This window comes from Mustela nigripes, chromosome X (assembly GCF_022355385.1).
Source record: "Mustela nigripes isolate SB6536 chromosome X, MUSNIG.SB6536, whole genome shotgun sequence".
Classification (NCBI taxonomy): Eukaryota; Metazoa; Chordata; class Mammalia; order Carnivora; family Mustelidae; genus Mustela; species Mustela nigripes.
Genome location: NC_081575.1, coordinates 51,976,279 through 51,989,697, shown reverse-complemented (window position 1 = coordinate 51,989,697; position 13,419 = coordinate 51,976,279).

The following is a 13,419-nucleotide window of genomic DNA, read 5'->3' as shown; positions in this document are numbered from 1 at the left end:
CCTCTGGCAATATCCAAATAAAATTAGCTAATCAATATATAAACTGTGTCAAATATCCAACACTTTGATGTCCATACATTTCATAACTTTAAAAAAACCCTATTAGTTGACTGTGAACTTCCCTTTACATCAGAATGCATGATGTGAATATACAAGTATGCATGCAATCTGATACTCATATTTGACTCCAGACCTCTTTTAAGAACAAGACAAATCATACAGCAACTGCTACATATTTTGCCTGTCTGCTGCTGTTCTACTCAGACAATTATAGTTTACTGTTTTAAGTTGTATTTCAGTAAATCCACGCAAAGTATATTCCTATAACCTTTATTATTTTCTTTTTTAAAAAGATTTTTATTTATTTATTTGACAGAGAGAGATCAAAATTAGGCAGAGAGGTAGGCAGGGGGTGGGCGAAGCAGGCTCCCTGCTGAACAGAAAGCCCTATGCAGGGCTCTCTCCCAGGACTCTGGGATCATGATCTGAGCCAAAGGCAGAGGCTTTAACCCACTGAGCCACCTGGGCGCCCCCTTTCTTATTTTATTTTACCAGCTCCGCTGCATTCCATCTCCTGAAATGAATTCATTGTCATGACTATTTTAAGAACCATTGTAAAGCTCCTGCGTCCATTTCAAAACATTTTGGAAATCCTCAGCTGAAAATGAAGTCAAAGGGCAAAATTGTACTCTGTCTTCTACCAAACTTTCAAATAAGAAGTCACACATATTCTCCTGAAGCTGTTTCAAAAAATTGAAGCAGAAGGGAAACCTCCAGACTCTTTATGAAACCAGCATGACCCTGATCCCCAAAACAGGCAAAGACAAAACTAAAAAGAATTTCAGACAAATATCACTGATGAATATGGATGCTAAGATTCTCACAAGATCCTTGCAAACAGGATCCAACAGCACATTAAAAAGATTATCCACCATGACCAGGTGGGATTCATCTCTGAGCTACAAGGATGGTTCAACATTCGCAAATCAATCAATGCGATAGAACACATTAAAATTAGAAGAGAGAAGAACCACACGGTCCTCTCAATTGATGCAGAAAAAGCATTTGACAAAATCGAGCATCCATTCCTGATTAAAACGCTTCAAAGTATAGGGATAGAGGGAACATTCCTGAACTTCAAACAATCTATCTATGAAAGACCCACAGCAAATATCATCCTCAATGGGAAAAAGCTCACAGCTTTCCCGTTGAGATCAGGAACATGACAAGGATGCCCACTCTCACCACTCTTGTTCAACATAGTATTAGAAGTCCTAGCAACAGCAAACAGACAACAAAGAGAAATAAAAGGTATCCAAATTGGCAATGAAGAAGTCAAACTCTCTCTCTTGGCAGATAACATGATTCTTTATATGGAAAACCCAAAGACTCTACCCCCAAACTACCAGAACTCATACAGCAATTCAGTAATGTGGCAGGATACAAAGTCAATGTACAGAAATCAGTTGCTTTCTTATACACTAACAGTGAAAATACAGAAAGGGAAATTAGAGAACTGACTGCATTTACTATAGCACCAAGAACCATAAGATACCTGGGAATAAATCTAACTAAAGAAGTAAAGGATCTGTACTCGAGGAACTACAGAACACTCATGAAAGAAATTGAAGAAGACACAAAAAGATGGAAGACCATTCCATGCTCTTGGATTGGAAGAATAAACATTGTTAAAATGTCTATACTGCCTAGAGCAATCTATACTTTTAATGCCATTCTGATCAAAATTCCATCGGTATTTTTCAAAGAGCTGGAGAAAATAATCCTAAAATTTGTATGGAGTCAGAATCGCTAAGGAAATGTTGAAATCACTAAGGAAATGTTGAAAAAAAAAAAATACCCGGTGTCATCACGTTACCGGATTTCAAGCTTTACTACAAAGCTGTGATCACCAAGACTGCATGGTACTGGCATAAAAACAGACACATAGACCAGTGGAACAGAGTAGAGAGCCCAGATATGGACCCTCAACTCTATGGTCAATTAATCTTCGGCAAAACAGGAAAAGCATACAGTGGAAAAAACTATCTCTTCAATAAATGGTGCTGGAAAATTGGACAGCTATATGTAGAAGAATGAAACTCGACCATTCTCTTACACCATACACAAAGATAAACTCAAACTGGATAAAAGACCTCAACGTGAGTCAAGAATCCATCAGAATCCTAGAGGAGAACATAGGCAGTAATCTCTTTGATATCAGCCACAGCAACTTCTTTCAAGATATGTCTCCAAAGGCAAAGGAAACAAAAGCAAAAATGAACTTTTGGGGCTTCATCAAGATCAAAAACTTCTGCACAGCAAAGGAAACAGTCAACAAAACAAAGAGGCAACCCACGAAATGGGAGAAGATATTTGCAAATGACAGTACAGACAAAAGGTTGATATCCAGGATCTATAAAGAACTCAAACTCAACATACACAAAACAGATAATCATGTGAAAAAATGGGCAGAAGATATGAACAGACACTTCTCCAAAGAAGACGTACAAATGGCTATCAGACACATGAGAAAATGTTCATCATCACTATCCATCAGGGAGATTCAAATTAAAACCATATTGAGATACCACCTTACACCAGTTAGAATGGCCCAAATTACCACGACAGGAAACAACGTGTGTTAGAGAGGATGTGGAGAAAGGGGAACCCTCTTACACTGTTGGTGGGAATGCAAGTTGGTGCAGCCACTTTGGAAAACAGTGTGGAGATTCCTCAAGAAATTAAAAATAGAGCTTCCCTATGACTCTGCAATTGCACTACTGGGTATTTACCCCAAAGTTAAAGATGTCGTGAAAATAAGGGCCATCTGAACCCCAATGTTTATAGGAGCAATGGCCACAGTCACCAAACTGTGGAAAGAACCAAGATGCCCTTGAATGGATGAATGGATAAGGAAGATGTGGTCCATGTACACTATGGAGTATTATGCCTCCATCAAAAAGGATGAATATCTAACATGGATGGAACTGGAAGAGATTATGCTGAGTGAAATAAGTCAAGCAGAGAGAGTCAATTATCATATGGTTTCACTTATTTGTGGAGCATAACAAATAGCATGGTGGACATGGGGAGTTAAGAGAGGAGAAGGGAGTTTGGGGAAATTGGAAGGGGCAGTGAACCATGAGAGACTATGGACTCTGAAAAACAATCTGAGGGTTTTGAAGGAGCAGGGGGTGGGAGGTTGGGGTACCAGGTGGTGGGTATTATAGAGGGCACGCATTGCATGGAGCACTGGGTGTGGGGTAAAAGCCATGAATTCTGTTATGCTGAAGAGAAATTTTAAAAAAAGACTCAAGGAAAAATAAATTGTTCTTTGTCCTTTTTCATAGTAAACCATGTAGTGTTGAACTCACGTACTTTTGAAAAGATTGCCCTCCCTTACTGCTTCTTTATTCCTGCCATTTCCCTAATAGATACAGGATCCTTAGAGTGGGCAAATTCAGGTGACATCTAAACCTAATCCTTTCCTGATTATTCACAAAGAAATCATCCTCAAAATAAAGGAAAAGGTCATACAATCCTCCAACAGCATTAAATGTGTAATCACACAAAGCAAGTCATGAAATTTAGGACTATGGTTCCCATGGTAACCCTGCTCTTCCTCTATTGTGTATGCCCCCCAACATTGTCTGTACATTTAAAATCTCTTTTTTCACTCTATTACAACTCTCAGTATCAACATCTTGTGAGAGCTACCTTACTAAGTATTCACCTTACCATATGAACAATAATTTATTAATTTTTGAAATAAAACTAAAATTAAATAATTCAAAATAGCAAATGGGAATTCTAGCTAGAACAGAAAATAAGATTCCTGTTATGAAGAATTTTATATAAATCAAAGTTGTATTTCCTAAATTATCCACTAGTTTTCTTCTGTTCTTTGAAGAATCATCTCCTGAAGCAAGAACAAAGTATTGACCCAGTGGGAAATGAACTTGGATTATCTTTTACTCTTGAGGTAGTTTGTGACATCAGAAAATAGCTACCAAATGTTTAGAATTTTTCCAGAAGCGACTCTGCATGACGTTTTGCAGTTTTGGTTTTTGTTGTAACCAGTCAAATACTTTTTCCAATGATTTTTTAAGTTTTTATTTAAATTACAGTTAACTAACGTACAGTATAATATTAATTTCAGTACACAATTTGTGATCCAACACTTACATACAATACCTGGCACTCATCACCTCCAAGATACTCCTTAATCACCATCACCTATTTCACTCATTCCCTCAATCACTTCCCCACTGGTAACCACCAGTTTGTTTTCTATAGTTAAGAGTCCGTTTCTTGGTTTACCTCTCCCTGTCTTTTTTTTTCCCCCCTATGCTCTTCTGTTTTCTTTTTTAAATTCTATGTATAAGTAAAATCATACGGTATTTGCCATCCTCTTCCTGACATATTTGTTTATCATAATACACTCTAGTTCCATCCACATTGTTGCAGATGTCAAGATCTCACTCTTTATATGGCTGAGTAATATTCCATTGAATATATATGCCAAATATTCTTTACCCATTCACCAGTGGGTTGTTTCTATAATTTGGCTATTTTAAAACATATTGCTATAAACACAGAACTGCATGTATCCCTTTGATTTAGAATTTTCCTACTCTTTGGATCAAATACCTTGTAGTACAATTGATGTTCATAAAGAATTTGTATTTTTAATTTTTTGAGAAATGTCCATACTATTTTCCACAGTGGCTACGTCATTTGCTTACCTACCAACAGTGCAAGAGCATTCCCCATTCTCCAAATCTTTGCCAACACCTGCTGTTTCTTCTGGTGTTGATTGTAGTCATTCTGATGTTCTGAGTAACGTTGATCAACTTTTCATGTGTCTGTTGGCCATCTGTATGTCTTCTTTGGAAAAAAAAAATAAAAGTATTTATTCATGTTTTCTGCCCCTTTTTAATTGGATTATTCATTTTCTGTGTGTTCAGTTTTTTAGTTATTTATATATTTTGGATAATAATCTTTTACCAGAGACGACATTTACAAATATCTTCCCCTATTCTGTAGGTTGAGTTTTAGTTTCATTGATTTTTTTTCCCTCTCTTTGACGAATGTTTTTATTTCTATTATGTCCCAATAGTTTATTTTTGCTTTTATTTCCCTTGACCCAGCAGACATACTGGTAAGGAAATGTTAAAGCTGATGTCAAAGAGGTTACTGCCTATATTCTTCTCTAGGATTTTAGTGGTTTCCTGTCTCACATTCATGTATTTCACCATTTTGAATTTATTTTTGTGTGTGGTGTAAGAAAGTGGTCCAGTTTCATTCTTCAGCATGTTGCTGACCAGTTTTCCCAACACAATTTGTTGAAGAGACTGTCTTTTTCCCATTGGATATTTTTCTTGCCTTGTTAAAGATTAATTGATCATATAGTTTGGGGTTAATTTCTGGCTACTACATTCTTTTCATTGATCTGTGTGTGAGACAGTACCACTGTCTTGGTCATTATAGCTTTGTCATATAACTTGAAGTACAGAATTGTGATGACTCCAGCTTTGCTTCTCTTTTTCAGGATTACTTTGGCCATTTGGGGTCTTTTGTGGTTCCAACAAATTTTAGGATACTTTGTTCTCATTCTGTGAAAAATGCTGTTGGTATTTCAATAGGCATTGCAATAAATGTGTAGATTGCTTCGGTAGTGTAGATATTTTAACAATATTTGTTGTTCCTACCCATGGACATGGAATGTTTTTCCATTGCTTTATGTCCTCTTCCATTTCTTTCATAAGTGTTTTATAGTTTTCAGAACAAGATTTTCATCTCTTTCATTAGCTTTATTCTTTGGTATCTTTCGTTTTGTTACAAATGTAAATGAGATTGATTCCTTAATTACTGTTTCTAATACTTCATTATTGGTATACAGAAATGCAACAGATTTATGTACATTGATTTTGTATCTTGTACTTCATTGAATTCATTTATCAGTTCTAGAAATTATTTGGTAGAGTCCAATTTTCTATATAAAATATCATGTCATCTGCAAGTAGTGTATGTTTTACTTCTTCCTTGCTGATTTGGGTGTTTTTTATTGCTTTTTATTTTCTGATTTCTGTGACTAGGACTTCCAGTACCATGTTAAATCACAGTGGTGAGAGCGGATATGCCCATCCTGTTCCTAACTATAGAGGAAAATCTCTTAGGTTTTCCTTATTGAGGATAATGTTAGCTGTGTTTTTGGCAATGGCCTTTTTGATGTTGAAGTATGCTCCCTGTGTCTCTGTTTTGCTGAGGGTTTTTATCATGAATGGGTGTTGTACTTTGTGAATTGTTTTTTCTGTATCCAGTGAAATGATCATATGGTTCTTACTTTCCTCTAATTAACATGGTGTATCATGTTGATTGAGTTGCAAATATTGAACAACCCTTGAAACCCAGGAATAAATCTCACTTGACTGTGTGGAATCATTCTGATTCAATTTGCTAGTATTTTATTATGAACTTTTGCATCCAGATTATCAGGGATATTGGCCTGTAATTTTCCTTTTTAGTGGAGTCTTTAACTGGTTTTGGTATCAAGGTAATGCTGACCTCATAGAATGAATTTGGAAGTTTTATTCACTTTTCTATTTTTATGGGAAAGTTTGAGAAGAATGATATTAACTTTTTAAAAAATATTTGGTAGAATTTCCCTTGGAAACTATCTGGCCTTGGACTTTTGTTTATTGGGAGATTTTTTTATCACAGATTTAGTTTTCTTGCTTGTTTTTGGTCTCTTCAAGTTTTCAATTTCTTCCTGTCTCAGTTTTGGTAGTTTATATGGTTCTGGGTAGTTATCCTGTTCTCCCAGGTTGTCCAATTTGGGGGTATATAATTTTTCACAATATTATCATTATTGTTTTTATTACTGTTTTTTTGGTCATTATTTCTTCTTTCTCATTTGTAGATTTATTTGGAGGGGATTTCTATTTTCTTTTTAAGTCTGGGTAAAGGTTTATCAATTTTATTTTTTCAAAGAATTGGCTCCTGGTTCATTGATCTACTCTACTGGTTTATTTAGTTACTATATCATTTATTTGTGCTCTAATCTTTATTATTTAGACTTGTTTTGTTGTCCATTTTCTAGCTCCTTTAATCTTTTATTTTTAAAGTAGACTTCATGCCAAGCATGAGCCCCAACATAGAGCTTGGATTGACCCTGAGAACAAGACCTGAGCTGAGATTGAGAATTAGGCATTTAATGGACTGATCCACCCAGACACCACTTTTTAGCTCCTTTAAATGTTAGGTCAGGTTTTATGAGATTTTTCTGGCTTTATAATGTAGGCTTGTATTGCTATATACCTCCCTCTTAGGGCCACTTTTGCTTGCATCCCAAAGGTTTTGGGTCATTGTAGTTTCATTTTCAGTTGTTTCCATGTATTTTTAAAATTTATTTCTTTGATTCATGGTTGATCCATTCATTGTTTTGTTGCATGTTTTACCTCCATGTATTTGTGGTCTCTTCAAATATTTTCTTGTGATTCAGTTCTAGTTTCATATCATTGGGTTCAGAAAAGGTGTGTGGTATCTGGTCCAGTGTATTTTTCAAAACCTTGTATTTTTCTATTTAGATGATCTGTCCATTCATGTAACTGGAGTGGTAAAGTGCCCTACTATTATTGTATTATTATCAATGAGTTCCTTAAGTTTGTTATTGTTTTATATATTTAGGTGCTCCTATGCTGGGGGCATAAATATTTACAACTGTGAGATTATCTTGCTGAATTGTGGCCTTTCTTATGACATAGTGCCCCTCGTCTCTTATTGGAGTTTTTGTTTTAAAGTCTAGTTTTTCTGATGTAACTATTGTTACTATGGCTTTATTTTGACATCCATTTGCATGATAACTGTTTCTCCATCCCTTTACTTTCGATCTGAAGGTGTCTTTAGGTCTAAACTGTGTTTTGTTAATAGGAGCACTCAGTCAGTTAACTCTTAAACTCTTAATTTTGGCTCAGGTGATGATCTCAAGATCATGAGACCAAGCCCTGCACTGGGCTCAGTGTTGGGCATTGAACATGCTTAAGGTTTCTATCTCCCACTCCCTCAACCCTTCCCCCCCACTCACACTCTGTTTCTCACCATCTTAAATAAATAAATAAATAAATAAATAAATAAATGAGTCTCTTGTAAGCAGTATAAAGATGGTCTTATTTTTTTTTTATCCTTTCTGATATTCTTTGTCTTTTGATTGGAGCATTTAGGCCATTTACATCCACAGGAATTATCAATAGATCTGTAGTTACTGTGATTTTATTACTTGTTTTGTCCTTGTTTCTGGAGATTTTTTCTGTTATTTTCTTGAACTTGTAACTTTTGGTCTTTCCTTTCCACTCAAGGATTCTCCTGTAGTATTTCTTGCAGAGTTGGTTTAGTGGTCCTAAACTCCTTTAGGTTTTGTTTGCCTGGGCTCTTTTTTTTTTTTTTTTTTTTTTTTTTGGTTCCTTCTTTTTCCTCACTGGATAAAGTATTCTTGATTGCAGGTTTTTCCTATTCAGCACCTTGACTATATCATGCCCCTCCCTTCTGGCTTGTTAGCTGTTGAGAAATATTCAGCATTCCTCATGGGTTTTCTTTTCTTTTTTAAGATTTCATTTATTTATTTGACAAAGAGAGAGAGATCACAAGTAAGCAAAGAGGCAGGCAAAGAGAGAGGGGGAAGCAGGCTCCCCACTGAATAGAGGGCCCGATGAGGGGCTCAATCCCAGGACCTTGAGATCATGACCTGAGCTGAAAGCAGAGGCTTAACCCACTGAGCCACTCAGGTGTCCTGCCCTCATGGGATTTTGTGTGTGTGTGTGTGTGTGTGTGTGTGTGTGTGTGTGAGTTAAGGACTTCTTTTGTCTGTCTGCTTTTAACATTTTTTATTACTATATTTTGCAAATTACAATATGTCTTGGTGTAGTCCTGCTTTTGTTGATTTTGATGGGTGTTTTATGTGCCTCCTATATCTTAATGTCTATTTTTTCCCCATCTTAGGAAGTTTTCAGCTATTATTTCTTCAAGTACATATTCTGTCCCCCTTTTCTCTCTCTTCTTCTGTGACTCTTATAATACAAATGTTATGTTTGATGGAGTTACTGAGTTCCCTAAGTTTATTCAAATAATTCATATTCTTTCCCTCTTTTGTGGATCTTCATTATTTTACATTATTTTGTCTTCAATATCATTTATTAATTCCTCTGCTTCTTCCATCCTTGTGTTTATCACCTAAAGCATATTTCCAAAGTCAGTTATTGCATTTTTTCATTTCTGTCTGGTTCTTTTTTAACTCTTTTATCTCTGTGGTGAGGGTACCCTCACCACAGAGATACTAGCCCATAAAGATACTAGCCCAGCTAGTATCCTTATGGTTGTTGCTTTAAATTCTCCATCAGGCATGTTACTTATATCTCTTTCACTTAGATCACTAGACATGGCTTTACCTTGTTTCTTCAATTGGGATGAATTGCTCCATTTTGGTACTTTGTTTAAGTCTCTGCCTTTTTCTCTGTTTTAGAAAAGGCCATGATGTTTCCTGCTCCTGAGAGTAATAGCTTTGTGAAGTTGAGGTCATGTTGAGTTTAGGACCTGACACTTCAGGGAGTATTTCTGGTATGTGCTGTGTATACTATATTGTGTTTTGGCTGCTCTGTCCTTCAGGACAGTCATCTACAGAGGTTCTCCTTTCCAGCAGTGGGCAGTGTTTAGTTCTGGAACAGAATGTGGGGAGTTTTCATTAGCTGTGTTCTCTTCTGTTTGTTAAATGAGACCTGATACTATCCACTAGAACTGAAGTCTGCAGAACTCTCTGGAAGAAAGATGTTTTGTGAGCACACGTTTCTGCTGTTTTGTTTTTGTTTGTTTGTTTGAGAAGGGGCCTGCGTGCTGAGACTGAGAAAAGCTTGTCTAAGAAGGACAGTCCTGCCAGAATGCAGGGTTATGGGACCTGATATAAGCAAGTTAGGCAGCCAGTGTTGGTGCTACCCTCCCTTCATGATGTAATTCTGTGTTTATGTCATGGGGAGGGGGTGGGGGATGTCTCCCCCAAGCTACTCTGTCCCTGGAGAGGTTTCTCTGCTGCCTTTTAGGGACTTGCTCCAAAAACAGGGAATGATATCCTCCCAGTGTGCCCCCAGGCATTCTTCAAACTACTGTTTCCTTGCCTTCTGCCCCCTGATTATATGCCTGCCTTCTTTCTAGGAACAGGGCAATGACCTCAAGGATCTACCCAAGCTCACAGACTTTTAAAACTCCAAGCTTTATGACCTGCTGGTTGCAAGAACTCACAAAATTTAACCCCTCATTTTTAAAGTCAATTGCTTTGGGTAAATATTTTTCTTGTGTGTTCACCTGTGTGTTCCTCTCTTTCCCTGGCTCTTCTCTGCAACCACAGCTCCTTCTCCTCTGTAGCATCTATAATCTGTTTCTTCCCTGAACCACATCTCCAAACTTCCTACTTTTTTTTTTTTTCTAATGTGGCTTCTTTTCTCCCTTTAATTGTGGGATTTTTTTCCTCTCAGTCTTCAGGTTGGTTTCTGGATATTTAGAGTGATTTGACAGTTATTTAATTGCATTTGGAGAATGAGATGTGTCTAGGGTCCTCCGACTGTTCCACCAGCTTCTCCTTTCAACCAATCATCTTAACTAAAATGTTAAATATAAGTAATATTCTTTATTCAAATCAGAACATGACTATATAATGTCAAAAGATTAATGCTTTCTCTTTGCTATTTATGGTTGCAAAATATTCAACAGCAAAGTAACTGACTTTCAGGTTTCTGGATCATTGCCTGAAATAACATCTAAATTTTGTTAAATCTCCCAAATCTTATTCAGCTATCTGGGCTCAAACTATTCTCTCTGATTAATTTATGCAACAGGTTTTCTCCCCCAAAATGAATGAAGCTCCCTCAATTTCCAGACTTATTCATTTATATTGACTTTTGCTTTGTTATGTGTAACTTTTTATTCAAGACACCTGTGATCTTTTTCAACAATATTGCTCATCAATTCCTCACAGATAAGCAATTAGCACATTTTATTTATTCTTCTTCCATTGTCTGTACAGATTTGTCTCTTTCACCACAGCTACAAATTTCCTTCATGTTCTTAACATCTAATACTTAGATTACTAAAATATACAAAATTAGGAGCTTTCCCTCCTTAGAGACAATTGAAATACACCATGATTATGGCTACCTGATAAAATACAAGATATCCAAAAAAAGTCTAATTTCAGATAAACAGCAAATGTTTGTATATGTATGTACCAAATATTGCATTGGGTGTATTTATATTAAAATTTATTCATTGCATGAAATTTAAATTTGCATTGAAGTTATACATTTATATTTGCTAAACCTGGAAACTGAATGAGTCAAAAATCAATTTTTATTGCACCATAATGATAAGGATATTTCCTTCCCACAGAAATTCAGATGGTACTAATGAATTCAGGGTGAGTAGAAGAGGCAGGAGACTCTGAAATGATATGAAAAATATCCAATTTCTTATGACCTTTGCATGTGACAAGAAAGTGCTGATAGCACCATAATGCTAGACTGCCCATTAAGGTAGGAGAAGTATGTAGTTATCTACCCTTTCACAATTTGAGGAGCTCTTAGAAATCTTACCTACTCAATATTTTCCCAATCTTCATTATTTTCCCATGCTTCCTTTCTAAAAATGCAAATATTTCTGGGAGAGTTAATATCTTATATAGTTGAAAGAATATATTTTTGAGAGGGATAACATAATATATACTTCAGAGAATACATTTTATCGTGTGATTTCTTATTAGAACAAAAATGTAGGGAAACAGGTAAGTATGGGACACTGTGGGGAGGTGGGCAGTTACAAAAGGTAGGAAAGGGCAGAAAAAGAAAAAACTGAGTGAGTCAGACACAAACTTCACCTGCTCACAAATATGCCTAAGTGTGATCCTGTCATAAAGGCAAGTCGAAAAACACAAAGCCTTGTTATATGGGAGGCAGTACTGCATAGCAATAAAGGATACAGACTCTGAAAATGCCTTACCTGTGATTAAACCTCAAATCTGCCTCTTCTGTAAGATGAAAATACTATGAATACTTATATCATAGGCTTCTTTGAGTGCTACATGTGATGATACATGTAAGGTAGTTATAAAAGCACCTACAACATAGGAAATACTTATATGAGTTGATAGTTACATCGCTCTTGCCATTACCCAGTAAATTTTTAAAACTCATTGCATTTATTATTGGTATCCATTTTTTTTTAATTACCAATTTCCTAAGAATACATATCCACTTAATTTTTAAAACAATGAAAACTTTTAGTTACTTTGTTGTACAAAAAGAATAGTACCAGGGAAAATATTTACCTCTAGTATTATATTCAAAACATTTCATCCCCCCACCCAACAACACCCTGAGCATAGCAGAGGTAGACTGGAGAAGTGGCACTCATACTGGGGAAAGTATCCCAAACTATTGTCACTCTTCCATATGTTAGCATGACCATTATTAAATCTATAATGAAAAACCTTAAATGAATCCATTTGAAAGCATCTCCCTTAGGTATATAGAGAAGACAATCAAAAGACAGTCTCATCTATGTGATGTGTTTCTTCATCAAACAAAGGTTCTTACTCTTTCTCCCTTTGAGAACAAGCTTCCTTCTTTCTCCAATGTATTATGTCCCTGTCTATACTGTCCAACACATCCTTTCTTGTACATCATGTTCCCATCTACTGTCTTTACTGTTAAATGTGCATGGGCCTCTGCTTCTAGTAGACACTTTTCAAAGTTTCGACACAGACATGAATACCTATGAAAATTAAATGCAAAAACAAGAAAGGGAAGGTAAATATATCATTATATGTCCTTTTGATCATAACCTTACTCAGTAAACAGGTCACAATCTATGTTAATGACCATATGAGATGATGCTTAATACATTAAAACAAGAAAGGGAAAGGGGCGCCTAGGTGGCTCAGTGGGTTAAGCCGCTGCCTTTGGCTCAGGTCATGATCTCAAGGTCCTGCGATCAAGTCCCGCATCGGGCTCTTGGCTCAGCAGGGAGCCTGCTTCCTCCTCTCTCTCTCTGCCCGCCTCTCTGCCTACTTGTGATCTCTGTCTGTCAAATAAATAAAATCTTTAAAAAAAAAAAACAAGAAAGGGAGAGAAAGAAATGGAATATCAGCTTTTCAATTTAAAAATACTTGATTTATATCCACTTTTATATCACTTTATTTTTCTTTGGGGCCATTTTAATGTTTTGATCTTTAGGACAAAAGTTCAGATGCAAAAGCATAGATTAAAAAAAAATGGGCAGAAGATATGAACAGACACTTCTCCAATGAAGACATACAAATGGCCATCAAACATGAAAAAATGTTCATCATCACTAGCCATCAGGGAGATTCAAATTAAAACC